Source organism: Pseudorasbora parva, chromosome 11 (genome assembly GCF_024679245.1).
Source record: "Pseudorasbora parva isolate DD20220531a chromosome 11, ASM2467924v1, whole genome shotgun sequence".
Classification (NCBI taxonomy): Eukaryota; Metazoa; Chordata; class Actinopteri; order Cypriniformes; family Gobionidae; genus Pseudorasbora; species Pseudorasbora parva.
Genome location: NC_090182.1, coordinates 33,715,607 through 33,736,816, shown reverse-complemented (window position 1 = coordinate 33,736,816; position 21,210 = coordinate 33,715,607). Strand labels below are relative to the sequence as shown.

At 43.0% G+C, this 21,210-nt stretch overlaps 1 long non-coding RNA gene across 1 annotated transcript in view; it reads right to left on the bottom strand.

Annotated features, from left to right (window-relative positions):
* LOC137093105 (uncharacterized) overlaps nucleotides 1–21,210 on the bottom strand; it is a 614,166-nt gene that overhangs the window by 29,873 nt on the left and 563,083 nt on the right. The gene's annotated exons all lie outside the window — the stretch shown is intronic.

The following is a 21,210-nucleotide window of genomic DNA, read 5'->3' as shown; positions in this document are numbered from 1 at the left end:
CGTGCGGAGGTGTTACCCCTTCTAAGGCCGTCCTGACCTTCGATTCGACCTCCCATACGAGTGTGGAGACTCTAAGTCTCTCAGGTAAAATGCACTCGGGAGTAGACGGGCGTTCGGAGCGGTCAAAAACGCGCGACAAAGCATCGGGTTTGATGTTTTTGGAACCCGGGCGGTACGAAAGAGAAAAGTCAAAACGTCCGAAAAAAAGGGACCACCGAGCCTGCCTGGAGTTGAGTCTCTTAGCAGATCTGATGTATTCCAGATTCTTATGGTCGGTCCAAACGATAAAAGGAACCCCCGACCCCTCTAGCCAATGACGCCACTCCTCCAATGCCAGTTTGACTGCCAACAGCTCTCTATTACCAATGTCATAATTGCGTTCGGCTGGTGACAAGCGATGAGAAAAAAAACACGCAAGGGTGCATCTTATCATCCGAGGAAGAGCGCTGGGATAGAACCGCTCCTACCCCCACCTCTGACACGTCGACCTCCACCACAAACTGGCGTGATGGATCAGGGGTCACTAAAATGGGAGCCGAAACAAAGCGGCTCTTCAGGTTGGTAAATGCAGTCTCGGCTGCAACCGACCACCTGAACGCCGTTCGGGTGGAGGTCAAGGCAGTCAGAGGCGCGGCTAGCTGGCTGAAGTTGCGAATAAAACGCCGATAAAAATTGGCGAACCCCAGAAACCTCTGTAGGGCCTTACGGGAATCTGGACTTGGCCAATCTATCACAGCCCTAACCTTATCGGGATCCATGCGCATTCCCTCGGACGAGATGATGTAACCTAAAAATGGTACAAGACTGCATGAAACGCGCATTTCTCCGCCTTGACAAAAATCCCATTCTCTAGCAACCTCTGTAACACTAGTCTGACGTGCTGGACATGTTCCTGGAGAGAAGAAGAAAAAATCAGTATGTCATCCAGGTAAACATAAAGAAACTGATCTACCATGTCTCCCAGCACGTCATTGACCAGTGTCTGGAAGACTGCGGGAGAGTTGGACAGCCCGAAGGGCATGACCAAATATTCAAAGTGCCCCCTGGGGGTGTTAAAAGCAGTCTTCCATTCATCCCCTTTCCTGATGCGCACCAAATGATAGGCATTGCGTAAATCCAATTTCGTGAATATGGATGCGCCCTGTAACCTCTCGAAGGCTGAAGACATCAACGGCAAAGGATAAGTATTCTTTACCGTGATGTTATTCAGCCCCCGGTAGTCAATGCAAGGTCGCAGAGAACCATCCTTCTTACCCACGAAAAAGAACCCCGCCTCCGCTGGAGAAGAGGAAGGACGGATGAACTTGGAAGCTAGAGAATCAGAAATGTATTTCTCCATGGCCTCCCTTTCAGGAGTAGAAAGTGAATATAACTTGCCCTTAGGCGGAGACTTGCCTGGAAGTAGATCTATAGCACAGTCATAGGGACGATGAGGAGGAAGAGAAGCAGCCCGGGACTTACTGAACACCTCCTTCAGGTCGAGGTACTCCTTAGGCATGTTAGATAAATCCACCGTCTCCTCCTGCAACACAAAACTAGACATACACGAATGAGCAGACACAAGACAAGAGGCATAACACTGATTACTCCAGGATGTGATAGTATTATGTCCCCAGTCAACCCTGGGATTGTGTTTCTGTAACCAGGGATGACCGAGGACAACAGGTGCATGAAGAGTGTCAGTGAGGAGGAATGTGATAGTCTCTGTGTGGTTCCCAGAAATGGTGAGTGTAATGTTTTCAGTGATGTGGGTGATGGTGGGTAAAGTCTGGCCATTGAGGGCGTGAACAGAAATGGTACTGGAAAGGGGGGTGACGGGAATCCTGAGACGTTGTGCCAGAGTCTGATCGATAAAATTACCCTCTGCTCCAGAATCCATGAGGGCTTGGCAGATGTGAAAACTGGCTGCCCACTGCAATCTTCCCGGAAGGAGAGTCGCAGACGAGGCTTTCTCCAACGCAGCTCCACCCGACAGTAACCTCCTTACTACTGCCGGGCTCGATCTTTTACTGGACACTGGTTGAGGAAATGCCCCGCCGCGCCACAGTAGAGACAGAGACCCCCCGCTCTGCGACGCTCTCTCTCCTCCCGGGAAAGCCGAGCTCTACCCACCTGCATGGGCTCGGGATCGTTGGTGGGGCTGACCGTGTAGGCGCCACTGGACTCACGAAACTCAGATGTCCTCCGCATATGAAAGCGGGATTCCAGGAGTGAGTCAACTCGAAGTGCTAACGTCATCAGTCCATCGAGATCCGTAGGTAAATCCATGGCGTACACCTCTCGCTGTACACGGTCAGCCAGCCCATGCAGGAAACGGTCCCACTGCGCTTCCTTGTTCCAACCACACTCAGCGGCCAGGGTACGAAAGTCGATGATGTAATCAGAAACGGGTCTACTGCCTTGTTGCAAATCGGCAAGCCTGCGGGCCGCCTCCCGTCCCACGGCAGCTCGGTCAAAGACCCGTTTCATTTCTTCCGTGAGTGCGAGGAATGAGGAACAACACGGATGGCGATTCTCCCAAACCGCCGTTCCCCAGCGTGCCGCACGGCCCGTGAGCAGGTTGATTACCAACGCCACCTTGGAAGTCTCTGAAGCGAACGTGGTGGATTGCAGAGAAAAGAACAATGAACATCTTGTTAGGAAGGATCTATAAAGATCGGGCTCACCAGCGTAGCGTTCGGGCGTCGGAAATCCGGGGCTCGTGCGGGTTGATGTCAGCTGGTGGCTGGGGAAGCGGCGGCGTTGGTGGGGGCGCAGTGGGAATCCGTAGCTGTTGAAGTTGGTTGGAGAGCTCGGACACCTGCTCCGCCATCGCCTGTAATGCCTGGGTGGTAGCAGTCGCCTGTTGCTCCTGGCGATCCATCCGCAGACTGTTCGCGTTGAGATACTCCTGTAATTCGTTCATCTTCGCTGGATCCATAATGGTCAGATTGTTCTGTCACGGCTGTAATGAGAGACAGAGAGGATCCAATAGCGAATCAAAAACAAGTTTATTGTTCCACAGGACGGCAAGCGTCAACAATAAACAAGACTCAGATAACAGGCAAAAGTAGCAAAGAGACAGGCTCCAGGGCACAGGCAGGCGAACTGCGGCGAAGGTCAGGTGCAGGCGGTCAGGCAGACGATACGGCAGAGCAGGGAAGCAGCGGACAACCAGAGGCCGAAATCCTGGACCCGGAACAGAGATAATCCCCCAGGGGAAACAGAAGCCGAAGCCAGCCATGCCAGAAACGTCTGTAACAATATGACAATGGGTGCCAGTGAGAGAGCGGTTTATATAGTGAGACTGATGAGTGCAGCAGGTGAAAGTGATGAGTCCCATAATCAGTGGCCATGCCTCCAACACAACCTCACAAGACACAAATAAGGAGACAATGAATTCATAAACCGTGACAGATGAACTTTTGAACTTATTTTTTGCCAAAGAGTCTATGAACTTGAACTTTCTATACATAGTAAAAATAAAAATTGACTATATTTTTGGCCAAGTAGACTTCAGACTTAAAATGTATAAACAGACTTATGACTCTCAGGTGATTCTTCAGAAGTTCAAACATGATTTCTTGAACTATTTTTTCTGACCCTGGTATCTATGAACTTGAAATGTCTATGCATATCAATAGACTCCGTATATTTCACCAGTAGTTCAAAAACGAACATTTGAACTTATTTTTTGCCAAAGAGTATGAACTTGAACCTTATATGTATACCAATTGAGTCCAATAGATACCAATGACTCCTAATGTTTCATCAGTAGTTCAAGAATGAGCTTTTGAACTTATTTTTTTGCCAAAGAGTCTATGAACTTGAACTTTCTATAAATAGTAATAGATTAATCAGTAGTTCAAGTGTGAAATTTTGAATACATTTTTGGCCAAGGATTCTTCAAACTTAAAATGTATAAACAGACTTATGACTCTTCGGTGATTTTTCAGAAGTTCAAACATGATTTCTTGAACTATTTTTTCTGACCCTGGTATCTATGAATTTGACATTTCTATGCATACCAATAGACTCCGTATATTTCATCAGTAGTTCAAGGATGAAATTTTGAACTTATTTTTTGCCAAAGAGTCTATGAATTTGAAATTTCTATACATAGAAATATTTTGAAAATTTCACGCTTAAACTTTTTTCAGTAGTTCAAGTGTGAAATTTTGACTATATTTTTGGCCAAGGAGTCTTCAAACTTAAAATGTATAAACCAACTTATGACTCTACTGTGTTTCTTCAGAAGTTCAAACATGATTTCTTGAACTATTTTTTCTGACCCTGGTATCTATGAACTTGAAATGACTATGCATATCAATAGACTCTGTATATTTCACCAGTAATTCGAGGATGAACTTTTGAACTTATTTTTTCCCAAAGAGTCTATGAACTTGAACTGTCTATACATAGTAATAGAGTCATCAGTAGTTCAAGTGTGAAATCCTTGGCAATGGAAAAATATGTTTAAAACTTATTGAAGAAGTTCAAACATGATTTCTTGAACTATTTTTTCTGACCCTGGAATCTATGAACTTGAAATGTCTATCCATATCAATAGACACAATATATTTCACCAGTAGTTTAAGGATGAACTTACTCTACGGTGTTTCTTCAGAAGTTCAACCATGACTTTTTAAACCATCTTTCTCACCCTGGTATCTATGAACTTGACATTTCTATGCATACCAATAGACTCCGTATATTTCATCAGTAGTTCAAGGATGAAATTTTGAACTTATTTTTTGCCAAAGAGTCTATGAACTTGAACTTTCTACACATAGTAATAGATTTTTCAGTAGTTCAAGTCTGAAATTTTGAATACATTTTTGGCAAAGGAGTCTTCAAACTAAAAAATGTATAAAAAGAGATATGACTCTACAATGTTTCTTCAGAAGTTCAAACATGATTTCATGAACTATTTTTTCTGACCCTGGTATCTATGAACTTGACATTTTTGTGCATACCAATAGACTCTGTATATTTCATCAGTAGTTCAAGGATGAACTTTTGAACTTATTTTTTGCCAAAGAGTCTATGAACTTGAACTTTCTATACATAGTAATAGATTCATCAGTAGTTCAAGTCTGAAATTTTGAATACATTTTTGGCCAAGGCGTCTTCAAACTTAAAAATGTATAAAAAGACATATGACTCTACGGTGTTTCTTCAGAAGTTCAAACATGATTTCATGAAATATTTTTTCTGACCCTGGTATCTATGAACTTGACATTTCTATGCTTACCAAAAACTCCGTATATTTCATCAGTAGTTCATGGATGAACTTTTGAACTTATTTTTTGCCAAAGAGTATGAGCTTGAACCTTATATGTATACCAATTGAGTCCAATAGATACCAATGACTCCTAATGTTTCATCAGTAGTTCAAGGATGAAGTTTTGAACTTATTTTTTGCCAAAGAGTCTATGAACTTGAACTTTCTATACATAGAAATATTTTGAAAATTTCACACTTGAACTACTTGAACTTTTTTCAGTAGTTCAAGTCTGAAATTTTGACTGTATTTTTGGCCAAGGAGACTTCAAACTTAAAATGTATAAACCGACTTATGACTCTACGGTGTTTCTTCAGAAGTTCAAACATGATTTCTTGAACTATTTTTTCTGACCCTGGTATCTATGAACTTGAACTGTCTATGCATATCAATAGACTCCCGTATAGTTCACCAGTATTTCAAGGATGAAGTTTTAAACATATTTTTTGCCAAAGAGTCTATGAACTTGAACTTTCTATACATAGTCATAGATTCATCAGTAGTTCAAGTGTGAAATTTTGAATACATTTTTGGCCAAGGATTCTTCAAACTTAAAATGTATAAACAGACTTATGACTTTAAGGTGATTCTTCAGAAGTTCAAACATGATTTCTTGAACTATTTTTTCTGACCCTGGTATTGACCCTGCTAATGTATGAACTTGACATTTCTATGCATACCAATAGACTCCGTATATTTCATCAGTAGTTCAAGGATGAACTTTTGAACTTATTTTTTGCCAATGAGTCTCTGAACTTGAACTTTCTATACATATTAATAGATTCATCAGTAGTTCAAGTCTGAAATTTTGAATACATTTTTGGCCAAGGCGTCTTCAAACTTAAAAATGTATAAAAAGACATATGACTCTACGGTGTTTCTTCAGAAGTTCAAACATGATTTCATGAAATATTTTTTCTGACCCTGGTATCTATGAACTTGACATTTCTATGCATACCAAAAACTCTGTATATTTCATCAGTATTTCATGGATGAACTTTTGAACTTATTTTATGCCAAAGAGTATGAGCTTGAACCTTATATGTATACCAATTGAGTCCAATAGATACCAATGACTCCTAATGTTTCATCAGTAGTTCAAGGATGAAGTTTTAAACGTATATCTTGCCAAAGAGTCTATGAACTTGAACTTTCTATATATAATAATAAATTCATCAGTAGTTCAAGTCTGAAATTTTAAATACATTTTTGGCCAAGGATTCTTCAAACTTAAAATGTATAAACAGACCTATGACTCTTCGGTGATTCTTCAGAAGTTCAAACATGATTTCTTGGACTATTTTTTCTGACCCTGGTATCTATGAACTTTAAAAGTCTATGCATATCAATAGACTCTGTATATTTCACCAGTAGTTCAAGGAATGAACTTTTGAACTTATTTTTCTCCAAAGAGTCTCTGAACTTGAAATTTCTATACATAGTAATAGATTATCAGTAGTTCAAGTGTGACATTTTTTATACATTTTTGGCCAAGGAGTCTTCAAACTTAAAATGTTTAAACAGACTTTTTACTCTACGGTGTTTCTTCAGAAGTCCAAACATGATTTCATGAACTATTTTTTCTGACCCTGGTATCTATGAACTTGACATTTCTATGCATACCAAAAACTCTGTATATTTCATCAGTAGTTCATGGATGAACTTTTGAACTTATTTTATGCCAAAGAGTATGAGCTTGAACCTTATATGTATACCAATTGAGTCCAATAGATACCAATGACTCCTAATGTTTCATCAGTAGTTCAAGGATGAAGTTTTAAACGTATATCTTGCCAAAGAGTCTATGAACTTGAACTTTCTATACATAGAAATAGATTCATCAGTAGTTCAAGTCTGAAATTTTGAATACATTTTTGGCCAAGGATTCTTCAAACTTAAGATATATAAACAGACTTATGACTCTTAGGTGATTCTTCAGAAGTTCAAACATGATTTCTTGAACTATTTTTTTCTGACCCTGGTATCTATGAACTTGACATTTCTGTGCATGCCAATAGACTCCGTATATTTCATCAGTAGTTCAAGGATGAACTTTTGAACTTATTTTTTGCCAAAGAGTCTATGAACTTGAACTTTCTATACATAGAAATACATTCATCAGTAGTTGAAGTGTGAAATTTTGACTATATTTTTTGCCAAGGAGTCTTCAAACTCTACAGTGTTTCTTCAGAAGTTCAAACATGATTTCTTGAACTATTTTTTTCTGACCCTGGTATCTATGAACTTGAAATGTCTATGCATATCAATAGACTCCGTATATTTCACCAGTAGTTCAAGGATGAACTTTTGAACTTATTTTTTGCCAAAGAGTCTGTGAACTTGAACTTTCTATACATATTAATAGATTCATCAGTAGTTCAAGTCTGAAATTTTGAATACATTTTTGGCCAAGGCGTCTTCAAACTTAAAAATGTATAAAAAGACATATGACTCTACGGTGTTTCTTCAGAAGTTCAAACATGATTTCATGAAATATTTTTTCTGACCCTGGTATCTATGAACTTGACATTTCTATGCATACCAAAAACTCTGTATATTTCATCAGTAGTTCATGGATGAACTTTTGCACTAATTTCTTCAATGCACGAAAGGTTTTTGTATGCAATGCATGAAAAAGTCTTCATTGCACAAGTATTTTCTTATGCAATGCAATGCAAAAGCCCTAATCTCTTCATTGCACAGCGAATAGTTTTTGGAAAGCAAAAGCGCTAAAATCTTTAATGCACGAGTTCTATTCAATGCAAAGGCACTGTCTCTTCGTTGCAAAGCTAGTTTTTTTATGCAATGCAATGCAAAATCACTAATCCTCATTGCACATGTTTCTTCGTATTCAATGCAATGCAAAAACACTTCCTCTCAGTGCACAGCTACTTAAATGCTATGCAATCAAGAACACAAATTTTTTCAATGCACAAAAATGTTCTTTTTATGCAATGCATGCAAAAGTCTTCAATGCACGAGTTTTTCGTATGCCATGCAATGCAAAATAACAAACATCTTCGTTATACACCGAAATATTATATGTAATGGAAAAGCGCTTATTCCTAAATCCCCAGCGATGTCTATGCAAAGGTACTTTCTCGTCGATGTACAGCTAGTTTTCTTATGCAATCTATTGCAAAAGCACTAATCTTCTCATTGCGCAAGTTTTTTTGTATGCAATGCGATGGAAAAGAACTAATCTCATTGTATTCAATGCAATGCACTACAAAAACACTAATTTCTTCAATGCACAAAAGTTTTTTGTATGCAATGCATGCAAAAGTCTTGAATGCACGAGTTTTATCGTATGCAATGCAAAATCACTAATCTCTTCATTGCACCGCGAAATATTATATGCTATGAAAAAGCGCTAATTCTTAAATCTACAACGCTTTCTATGCAATGCAAAGGTACTGTTTCGTTGATGCACACGATTGTTTAATGCAAAAGCACTAACCTCCTCATTGCACAAGTTTTTTTCTTAAACAATGCAATGCATAAGCACTAATCTCATTGCACGCGTTTTTTCGTATTCAATGCAATGCAAAAACACTTACTCTTCAGTGCATTGCAACTTAATGCAATGCAATGCAAAAACACTAATTTCTTCAATGCACAAAAGTTTTTTGTATGCAATGCATGAAAAAGTCTTCATTGCACAAGTATTTTCTTATGCAATGCAATGCAAAAGCCCTAATCTCTTTATTGCACAAGTTTTTTTCTAATGCAATGCAAAAGCCCTAATCTCTTCATTGCACAGCGAATAGTTTTTGTAAAGCAAAAGGGCTAAAATCTTCAATGCACGAGTTCTATGCAATGCAAAGGTACTGTCTCTTCGTTGCAAAGCAAGTTTTTTTTATGCAATGCAATGCAAAAGCACTAATCTACTTATGGCACAAGTTTTTTTGGTATGCAATGCAATGCAAAATCACTAATCCTCATTGCACATGTTTCTTCGTATTCAATGCAATGAAAAAACACTTCCTCTCAGTGCTCAGCTACTTAAATGCTATGCAATCAAAAACACTAATTTCTTCAATGCACAAAAGGTTTTTTTATGCAATGCGTGCAAAAGTCTTCAATGCACGAGTTCCCTATATCGAGGGAACTCAACACTGCGTCGTCGAGTGACGACACTCTGGGAACGCCCCCAGCGTGACGGCTCTGAAGTATGAATGAAATCAGCCACCAATCCGATTGGTGCGACGTCATGACGTAACCGGCGACGGCGTACGCGGAAGCTATAAGAAGGCGCCGCCCCAAACAACAGACAGTCTTTGCTCTTCAGCGAGGCGCTCTGTGTGAATATTGTTTGTCTATTTACTGTTGTCTGTCTGAATATCAGTCCCTTAAATAAGCAAGCATGGCAAGCGAGCAGTTTAAGAGGTGTGTTCATCCGTGCCTGCGCTTCATTACGGGCTCGGACACACACCAGCTGTGTGTGCAGTGTCTCGGAGCGCAGCACGCTCAGGTGGCGCTTGAGGGTGCCGCCTGCAGCGAGTGTGAGAGGCTGCCGCTCCGGGTGCTGCGCTCACGGCTGGCCGTTTTCACTGAAGGCGGCCAGGCTCGCGAGCCCCGTGGTTCTGGTCCCGCGTTTGTCGAGGCAGCGCGGCGGCGTAGATCCTGGGGCTCACAACTGGATCTCGCGACGGGAGGCGGGCATGCTGAGGCATCTTCCCAATCCTCGTCCGATGATTCAGACGCTCTTCCGCCTCGTGAGGATGCCCGCGCTGCGGCTTCTTCCCACGAGGTCGATAACCCAGTGCTGATGCTGTCTGATTCCGAGGGGTCAGATCAGTTCAGCCTGGAGGCGGGCGGAGTGCAGGTGAATTCACCTCTTCACTCTCCCGCTCAAGAAGAGCTTGTGGACGTGCTGACACGTGCTGTGGCCAAACTCAGTATTGACTGGCTGCAGGAAGAGGTGGAAGTCCTGCCTGTGAGCAGGTTGGATGGACGCTTCTTCAAAAAGCGTGTTCAGCCGCCACGCTGGGGCTTGCCGTTTTTCCCAGATTTGCACAACGAGTTGTGCAAATCCTGGGGAAAACCGTACTCGTCGCGCCTATCGACACCCCCAGTTCTCGACTTCGGGTGTGTTGTGGGCGCGGCTGAGGCTGGCTATGGGACGCTGCCTCGCGTCGAGGAGGCCCTAGCGAGCTATCTGTCTCCCGAGGCAGCAGCGTCCCTGAAAGCCCCTGTCCTGCCCACCAAGCCATGCAGGGACACGTCTTCCCTGGTGGGCAGGGCGTATCGAGCGGCCGGAAGAGCTGGTAGTTGCCTGCACACCATGGCGGTACTGCAGGCCTACCAAGCTGAGCTCCTCAAAGAGCTCGATGAGGGAGAGGGTCCGTCTCCGGACGATATTACTGAGCTGCGGAAAGCTACCGACTTGTCTCTCCGCGTCACCAAAGAGACGGCCCGTGCTATCGGCCGCTCTATGGCTGGCATGGTGTGCGTGGAGAGGCACCTCTGGTTAAACCTGTCGGGGATGAAGGAGAAGGAGAAATCCTTCCTTCTGGATTCCCCGATAGCTCCTGTGGGTCTCTTCGGCGACGCAGTAAACAGCGTTGTCGAGAGATTCCAGGAGGTGAGGAAGCAGTCGGCGGCTTTCCGGCAGTACCTCCCTCGCCGCCAGGGGCCTCAGGTAGCCAGCAGGGAGGTCTCTGGTGGCCAGTCCCGGCCCTCCACCAGCACCCACAGGCAGGCGCAGAAAGAGAGCGTCGCTTCCCGCGCCCCTCCCGAGGGAGCCTGGCAAAGGAGGCGACGTTCTCGCCAGAAGTCTTCTAAGCCGAAGGGCGACTTGAGGGAAGTCCTTCAGGCGAAGAAGGCTTCTGGCAAGCGGTCCTAGCTGCGGCAGGATCGCTCAGAGCTGGCCCTCCCGGGGGCGGACGACCGAGGTCGTTCCGGTCCCGCAGCTCTGGGGAAATCGATGCTGTGTTCCCGCCATTAACAATGGCTTCGGGCCTCATCGTTTTCCCGCGTACGTGCGCCGTCCCAGCCGCCTCGAATTCGACCTGCGGCGGGGCAGCGAATGCGTGCGCACACCGAAAATCCTCCCCGACTAAGCTCTGCCGGGTGGCCGCTTCAGGGGGTCGGGCAGGGGGTTCGGTGGGTACCAGAGACCAGCCTCGAGAGGCTGGTTCCCCTAGTAGAATATATCGGCGCATGGATGTGCCTCCCGAATATTTCTGCTTGGGTCCTGAGTTACAGTTCAGAGTTCCACCACCGAAATTCAGCGGGGTGGTCTGGACTGTGGTCCCCCCGGCCCAGAGGCAGGTTATGGAACAAGAAGTACAGTCTCTGCTGGTCAAGGGGGCAATAGAAAAAATCCCTCCGCCAGACAGGGACTCGGGCTTTTACAGCCGTTATTTCATTGTTCCCAAAAAGGGTGGAGGCTTACGTCCAATATTAGATCTGAGATACTTGAATCGGTCTCTGAGGAGATGCTATCACAATTCAAATGATCGTGAGTCTAATCCAGTTCGAGGACTGGTTCGTCACGATAGATCTAAAGGACGCATATTTTCACATCTCCATCCTTCCTGCCCACAGGAAGTTCCTGAGGTTCGCTTTCGGGGGCGAAGCGTACCAATATCGGGTACTTCCTTTCGGTCTAGCTCTTTCCCCTCGCACCTTCGCGAAGTGCATGGATGCGGCTCTGGCCCCTATGAGGCTGCAGGGCATCCGTGTACTGAATTACATCGACGACTGGCTCATTATGGCACAGTCGCGCGAGATGGCGATTCAGCATCGAGATGTTGTTTTAGCCCATCTCAGGTGCTTGGGGCTGAGACTAAACACGGCCAAGAGCGTGTTAACACCCACCCAGAGGACCACGTTCCTCTGGGTAGTATGGGACTCAACCTCGATGCGAGCGAGCATGTCTCCCGCACGGGTGGGTTCTATACTGGCGGAGGTCTCAGGAATGAAGCTAGGCCACAGCCGCACTGTGAGGCAGTTTCAGAGACTGCTGGGACTCATGGCAGCAGCATCCAACGTGATTCCGTTGGGTCTGCTATACATGAGGCTCCTCCAGTGGTGGCTAGGAACCAAGGGGTTTTCCTCGAGGGGAAAACCTTTCCGTATGATCAAGATAACGCGCAGATGCCTTCGTTCTCTTGTCATATGGAAGAATCCGAGGTTCCTGTCCCAAGGGCCTGTGTTAGGAGCGTTATGTTGCAGGAAAATCCTTTCAACAGACGCCTCCCTCACGTGCTGGGGCGCGGTCATGGAAGGCCAGTTCACGAGGGGCTCGTGGGGACCCCAACATTCCTCCTGGCACATAAATTGCTTGGAAATGTTGGCGGTTTACAAAGCTTTGAGGAGCTTTCTCCCAGACCTTCACGGCCACCATGTCCTGATACGATCCGACAATACGTCAGTGGTATCGTATCTGAATCACCAGGGGGGTCTGAGGTCGCGCCCACTATGCAGGTTGGCGCATCAGATCCTCCTGTGGTCCCAGGGGAAACTGTCGTCTCTCAGAGCGATGTATGTCCCAGGGGACCAGAACCAGGGAGCGGATGTCCTGTCGAGGCAGGGGCTGAGGCCCGGTGAGTGGCGGCTCCACCCAGAGGTGGTGGAGGCCATGTGCGAGAGGTTCGGCCCAGTGGAAGTGGATCTGTTTGCATCCTTAGAAACGACCCACTGCCCGCTGTGGTTCAGCCTCAGGCCTCCGGCCCCGTTGGGGCTGGATGCCATGACACAGACGTGGCCGAGGCAGCGTCTGTACGCATTTCCCCCGATCATTCTGCTCCCGGGAGTTCTAGAGCGAGTCCGCCGGGAGGGCATCAGCCTCCTATTAGTGGCACCCCGGTGGCCGTCCTGAGCTTGGTTCTCCGACATTGTGGCACTTCTAGACGGAACCCCATGGCAGGTCCCTCTGAGGAGGGATCTGCTGTCTCAGGCAGGGGGTGTGATTTTCCACCCAGGCCAGAGTTGTGGAACCTCTGGGTCTGGCCCCTGAGGGGGCGCAGTACCTAGAGGAGGGTCTGCCACAAGAGGTCGTTGAGACCATTCTCAGCTCTAGGGCTCCCTCTACGAGGAAACTGTATAGCCTAAAGTGGAATGTCTTCACTAGCTGGTGTAGAGAAAGGGGGGTGAACCCAGTTGACTGCGCAATCGCTTCAGTGCTGGAGTTCCTGCAAGACCGTTTCTCCGCCGGTTTGACCCCATCCACTCTGAAGGTGTATGTGGCTGCCATAGGGGCTTTCCACTCGCCTTTGGAAGGGGGCCCTTTGGGTAGACACCACTTGGTTGTACGTTTTCTCTGTAGGGCTAGGAGATTGAGGCCTGCGGCTCATCCCAGGGTCCCGGCTTGGGACCTGGCAGTGGTTCTTGAAGGGCTGGCTGAGACCCCTTCGAACCATTGGAGTCGGCTGAGGCGAGAAATCTGACCCTGAAGGTGGCTTTTCTCCTCGCCATCACTTCTCTGAGGAGAGTGGGAGACCTCCAGGCATTGGCGGTCACGCCTGCATGCTTGGAGTTTGCCCCGGGCGGGGTGAAAGCTATCTTGCATCCCAGACCGGGCTACGTGCCCAAGGTCCCATCGTCAGGGATGGGGTCAGTATTTCTTGAGGCTTTTCATCCTCCGCCTCACGCGACGGCAGAGGAAGCTAGGCTGCACCTGCTCTGCCCAGATAGGGCATTGAGGATCTATCTGGACAGGTCAGCTCAATGGAGGAAATCGGACCAGCTTCTGGTGTGCTTTGGCCCCCCTAAGAAAGGGTTGCCTGCGGCGAGACAGACTATTAGTAACTGGATCGTGCAGGCTATAGCCACGGCTTATCGGGTGCGCAGTATGCCTTCACCCATGGCCGTGAGGGCCCACTCTACGAGGGGTTTGGCCTCCTCGGTGGCCCTCCTTTCGGGAGCCTCACTTATTGAGATTTGTGAGGCGGCGGGTTGGGCTAATCCTCACACCTTTATAAGATTGTATAAACTGGACCTCCCGGCTACGCCGGGTGCTAGAGTGCTTGCGTCCTGAGTGTGCCTGGGGTTCCAGCTTCACACCAGGATGGGCGTGTCTCGGTGTGGCATAGTGGGTATGGACGTTCCCAGAGTGTCGTCACTCGACGACGCAGTGTTGAGTTCCCTCGATATAGGGAACGTCTCGGGTTACTATTGTAACCCTTGTTCCCTGAGAGGGAACGAGACACTGCGTCTCATCGCCACACCTACACGTAGAGCGCTCGCTTCATCGCAAAGGCTGTCTGTTGTTTGGGGCGGCGTCTTCTTATAGCTTCCGCGTACGCCGTCGCCGGTTACGTCATGACGTCGCACCAATCGGATTGGTGGCTGATTTCATTCATACTTCAGAGCCGTCACGCTGGGGGCGTTCCCAGAGTGTCGTCACTCGACGACGCAGTGTCTCGTTCCCTCTCAGGGAACAAGGGTTACAATAGTAACCCGAGACGTTTTTTCATATGCCATGCAATGCAAAATAACAAATATCTTTATTACACAGCGAAATGTTATATGCAATGGAAAAGCGCTAATTCCTAAATCCCCAACGATGTCTAAGCAAAGGTACTTTATCGTCAATGTACAGCTAGTTTTCTTATGCAATGCAAAGCAAAAGCACGTATCTCTTCATTGCACAGCGACTTGTTACATGAAAAGCAAAAAGCGCTTATATCTCATTGCACAAGATCTATGCAATGCAAAGGCACTGTCTCTTCGGTGCAAAGCGAGATTTTTATGCAATGCAATGGAAAAGCACTAATCTTCTCACTGAGCAAGTTTTTTGTATGCAATGCAATGCAAAAGAACTAATCTCATTGCACAAGTTTTTTCGTATTCAATGTAATGCTAAAACACCATCTCAGTGCACAGCGACTTAAATGCAATGCACTGCAAAAACACTAATTTCTTCAATGCACAAGTTTTATCGTATTCATTGCAAAAACACTAATTTCTTCAATGGACAAAGGGTTTTTGTATGCAATGCATGAAAAAGTCTTCATTGCACAAGTATTTTCTTATGCAATGCAATGCAAAAGCCCCAATCTCTTCATTGCACAAGTATTTTCTTATGCAATGCAATGCAAAAGCCCCAATCTCTTCATTGCACAAGTATTTTCTAATGCAATGCAATGCAAAAGCCCTAATCTCTTCGTTGCACAGCGAATAGTTATTTGGAAAGCAAAGGCGCTAAAATCTTCAATGCACGAGTTCTATGCAATGCAAAGGCACTGTCTCTTCGTTGCAAAGCGATTTTTTTATGCAATGCAATGCAAAAGCACTAATCTACTCATTGCACAAGTTTTTTCTTATGAAATGCAATGCAAAAGCACGTATCTCTTTATTGCACAGCGCATTCTTATAAAGCAAAAGCGCTAATATCTTCATTGCATGAGATCTATGCGCGCTAATATCTTCACTGCACGAGATCTATGCATTGCAAAGGCACTGTCTTTTCGGTACAAAGCGAGAGTTTTATGCAATGCAATACAAAAGCACTAATCTCCTCATTTCACAAGTTTTTTTTTTTTTTGTATGCAATGCACAAACACTAATATCTTCAATATACAACGAGTATATTGTATATGCATTATGCATTGTATATGAATTGCCCTCGAAAGAAATTCATATTTGACCTAGAGGGTATATTTCTGACCAAATACGATTTTTTTTTTTTTTTTACAGTTTATTGTCTAGAATCCTTCTGATATTAAATGACCAGAATATGTTCAGTAGTTAAATATGGAATCTTTTTTGTGGCTAATGTAATATCTGAATGTATAAATGTTTAGAATGTTAAAGTTGATACTCACAGACTTCTTCAATATTTCATCGCAGTACAAGAATTACATTTTGAACATTACTAGCCAAAGAGTCTTTAAATATGTATAGAGAATTTATATAAATGGATGTTTCATCAAAAGTCCAAATGTGACTTTTCGAAAAAAAAAAAAATCTAACCCTGCCATCAGATTCATCAGTAGTTCAAGTGTGAAATTTTGAATACATTTTTGGCCAAAGAGTCTTCAAACTAAAAAATGTATAAAAAGACATATGACTCTACGGTGTTTCTTCAGAAGTTCAAACATGATTTCTTGAACTATTTTTTCTGACCCTGGTATCTATGAACTTGAAATGTCTATGCGTATCAATAGACTCCGTATATTTCACCAGTAGTTCAAGTCTGAAATTTTGAATACATTTTTGGACAAGGAGTCTATGAACTTGAACTTTCTATACATAGTAATAGATTCATCAGTAGTTCAAGTCTGAAATTTTGAATACATTTTTGGCCAAGGAGTCTTCAAACTTAAAATGTATAAAACGACTTATTACTCTACGGTGTTTCTTCAGAAGTTCAAACATGATTTCTTGAACTATTTTTTCTGACCCTGGTATCTATGAACTTGAAATGTCTATGCATATCAATGGACTCTGTATATTTCACCAGTAGTTCAAGGATGAACTTTTGAACTTATTTTTTGCCAAAGAGTCTATGAACTTGAACTTTCTATACATAGTAATAGATTAAACAGTAGTTCAAGTGTGAAATTTTGACTATATTTTTGACCAAGGATTCTTCAAACTTAAAATGTATAAACAGACTTATGACTCTATGGTGTTTCTTCAGAAGTTCAAACATGATTTCTTGAACTATTTTTTCTGACCCTGGCATCTATGACCTTGATATTTCTATGCATACCAATAGACTCTGTATGTTTATACATTTTAAGTTTGAAGACTCTTTGGCCAAAAATGTATTCAAAATTTCACACTTGAACTACTGATGAATTTATTATTATGTATAGAAAGTTCAAGTTCATATAGACTCTTTGGCAAAAAATACGTTTAAAACTTCATCCTTGAACTACTGATGAAACATTAGGAGTCATTAGTATCTATTCGACTCAATTGGTATACATAAAAGGTTCAAGCTCATTCTCTTTGGCATAAAATAAGTTCAAAAGTTCATTGATGAAATATACAGAGTTTTTGGTATGCATAGAAATGTCAAGTTCATAGATACCAGGGTCAGAAAAAATATTTCATGAAATCATGTTTGAACTTCTGAAGAAACACCGTAGAGTCATATGTCTTTTTATACATTTTTAAGTTTGAAGACGCCTTGGCCAAAAATGTATTCAAAATTTCAGACTTGAACTACTGATGAATCTATTAATATGTATAGAAAGTTCAAGTTCACAGACTCTTTGGCAAAAAATAAGTTCAAAAGTTAATTCTTGAACTACTGATGAAATATACGGTGTCTATTGGTATGCATAGAAATGTCAAGTTCATACATTACCAGGGTCAATACCAGGGTCAGAAAAAATAGTTCAAGAAATCATGTTTGAACTTCTGAAGAATCACCTTAAAGTCATAAGTCTGTTCATACATTTTAAGTTTGAAGAATCCTTAGCCAAAAATGTATAAAAAATGTCACACTTGAACTACTGATAATCTATTACTATGTATAGAAAGTTCAAGTTCAGAGACTCTTTGGCAAAAAATAAGTTCAAAAGTTCATTCCTTGAACTACTGATGAAATAGACTTATGACTCTTCTGTGATTCTTCAGAAGTTCAAACATGATTTCTTGAACTATTTTTTCTGACCCTGGTATCTATGAACTTGAAATGTCTATGCATATCAATAGACTCTGTATATTTCACCAGTAGTTCAAGTCTGAAATTTTGAATACATTTTTGGCCAAGGAGTCTATGAACTTGAACTTTCTATACATAGTAATAGATTCATCAGTAGTTCAAGTCTGAAATTTTGAATACATTTTTGGCAAAGGAGTCTTCAAACTTAAAAATGTATAAAAAGACATATGACTCTACGGTGTTTCTTCAGAAGTTCAAACATGATTTCATGAACTATTTTTTTCTGACCCTGGTATCTATGAACTTGACATTTCTATGAATACCAAAAACTCTGTATATTTCATCAGTAGTTCATGGATGAACTTTTGAACTTACTTTTTTGCCAAAGAGTATGAACTTGAACAGTATATGTATACCAATTGAGTCCAATAGATCCCAATGACTTCTAATGTTTCATCAGTAGTTCAAGGATGAACTTTTGAACTTATTTTTTGCCAAAGAGTCTATGAACTTGAACTTTCTATACATAGTAATAGACTCATCAGTAGTTCAAGTCTGAAATTTTGAATACATTTTTGGCCAAGGAGTCTTCAAACTTAAAATGTATAAAACATCTCGGTTACGTATGTAACCCTCGTTCCCTGAAGGAGGGAACGGAGACGTACGTCAGAACTGTATATTGTCAGTGTTCTCTTACACCGAACGGGCAAGGCACGTCTTGGGACTGGTAAGCCAAGACTATAGCATCCACTATCCAGTGGGCTAACCTCTGCTTGGAGACAGCCTTTCCCTTCTGCTGGCCTCCGTAACAGACGAAGAGTTGCTCTGAGGTCCGAAAGCTTTGGGTCCGGTCAATGTAAGCGCGAAGAGCGTGGACCGGACACAACAAAGCCAGGGCTGGGTCTGCCTCCTCCGAAGGCAGCGCTTGCAGGTTCACCACCTGGTCCCGGAAGGGAGTGGTAGGAACCTTGGGCACGTATCCGGGCCTGGGTCTCAGGACAACGTGAGAGTTACCAGGCCCGAACTCTAGGCACGATTCGCTGACCGAAAGTGCGTGCAGGTCCCCTACCCTCTTGATCGAGGCCAAAGCAGTCAAGAGCACTGTCTTCATTGACAGGATTTTAATCTCAATGGACTCCAAAGGCTCGAAGGGAGGGCTCTGAAGTGCTCTGAGCACTAGAGCCAAGTCCCAAGAGGGTATCGAGGATGAACGAGGAGGATTTAGTCTCCTCGCACCTCTGAGGAACCTGACGATTAGGTCGTGCTTTCCGACGGACTTACCTTTGACTCCGTCGTGATACGCCGCTATTGCGGCGACGTACACTTTGAGGGTGGAGGGAGACAGCCTTCGCTCCAACCCGTCTTGCAGGAAGGAAAGCACAACACCAATCGAACACCTTCGGGGGTCTTCCTGGCGGGAAGAGCACCACTCAACGAACAGGTTCCACTTCAGTACATAGAGGCGCCTCGTAGAGGGGGCTCTAGCTGAAGAGATGGTATCTACGACTTTGTGGTAGTCCATCTAGAACCTCCGCGTCCCGTCCAGGGATCAGACATGAAGATTCCAGAGGTCTGGACGCGGGTGCCATAGAGTGCCCCGTCCCTGAGAAAGAAGGTCCTTCCTCAGGGGAATGGGCCAAGGAGGGGCTGTCGCGAGGAGAGTAAGTTCTGGGAACTGTTGGAAATTTTCTTCTTCCAAAAATCATTTCCCAAAGATCATTTGATTTCAGAAAGACTTTATTCAAATTAACAAAGCCGAGTTTCCCCTGCAGGAGACAACTCCAGTTCTTTGGTTTACCTAGCATATATACCCAGCTGCTTTCCCAAAATGGTCACAACCTTCAGCTAGTTTTCCAGCTGGTTTCCTGGCTCATATGTCACAGCATTCCCAGTTCTTTTTCTGTCCATCATGCACCTTCTACATGTCATTTTCAAGCACGTTGTCAAGGTCCCCAAGAACTTAAAACAGGGCAAACACAACCTCAGCAAACAGCCAATAACTAATAGTGTCTTGTATACAGCTTATTTTACATTAAATTCAATAATAAAAATCTTCTACATTCCCCCCTCTGGGGCTTACCTAAGCCCCAATTTTGTATCTTTCTTCCAAACGTGTAGCTTCAAAATCTAGCTTCCTTAGTTATGCTACCTTATGACTTAAATTAAGTCACTCACTCTTCATTGCCAAAGACCAGATTATGCAACCACACTCTGGATGAGCATCAGAACCAAACATCTCTTTTCAGACATTTTTCTTTCTTTCTTAGGTGTATTTTTTCCTTTTTATTCTTTTTCTTTTTCCGAAAAGAGTAAAAGATTCTTTTGCTCCCTTTAAAACTAGACCATTGTTGTAAGCATGAACATACAATTGGCTCAGCCTTGTAAGTTATTTTCACAATTATGTAGAGTATATCAATGCATAATACTAATACAAGTTATTTTTGGTATGTAGACATCCTTAACCCAGACATTGTTCTCATATTCGTCTTCTTTGTCCTCATTAGATATACTTAAATCTCCATCAGATGTTTGTACATTTCAATTTGATTTATCAGACCAATCTTAACATACTTTGTTTGCCCTCTTAATTGTTGTCTCATTATCTTAACTTCTTAGCATTTCCATGTGCTTAACCATGGCTTTGACAATTAGTGATATTAACATGAAAATTTCACAGCAGAACAATAACCATGTTGATACAGAACAATCTTAATATTGCAACTTTTAAAGACATCCCTTATTTAGCAAATCACTAGAATTAAACCAGTTTTCTTTAACTTCTGCTCTTACGCCTCTTGTTTAATTTATTCATAACTTTGTCTGCCAATAACCAATAATCAACTAAGGGCTTGTCTATTTTGCCGTGTCATTCTATTTGTTTCATGTAATTGTTCTTATATAGCACAGGTAAAGCATCATCTCTAAATCTCCTGACTATAGTAAATATAAATTAGCCATTTTCTGTTTTTATTTTGCTTGATCCATATAATTGTTGGTTAAACCAAGGTAAACTATCTTTCTTATTTTTTGATCAATTCCTATTTTTATAAAGTATTATTAATTCCTTAGTCTGAAGAATCAATCTTTTAGTCAAAATCATTTTTAGATGATGAACGACCAGAATATTGTCGTGCATCTGTTATCACAATACACTTAGTTCTTTGTTAGATTGTTTAAATTCTTGTCTGTTTATTACAAAAACTAACAATAAATATAATTTTAACTTAAGTTTAATGCAGTCTGACTGATTGCTTTAGTGGCTCAGTTCAAGCTGCTCATGTTTTATTTCATAATTATAAAACTCCCTTGTGTGTAATTTAAGTGTTTGTTCATTAATCAATTACTTATCACTTTTAGTGCTTTTGTTCGATATTTTATC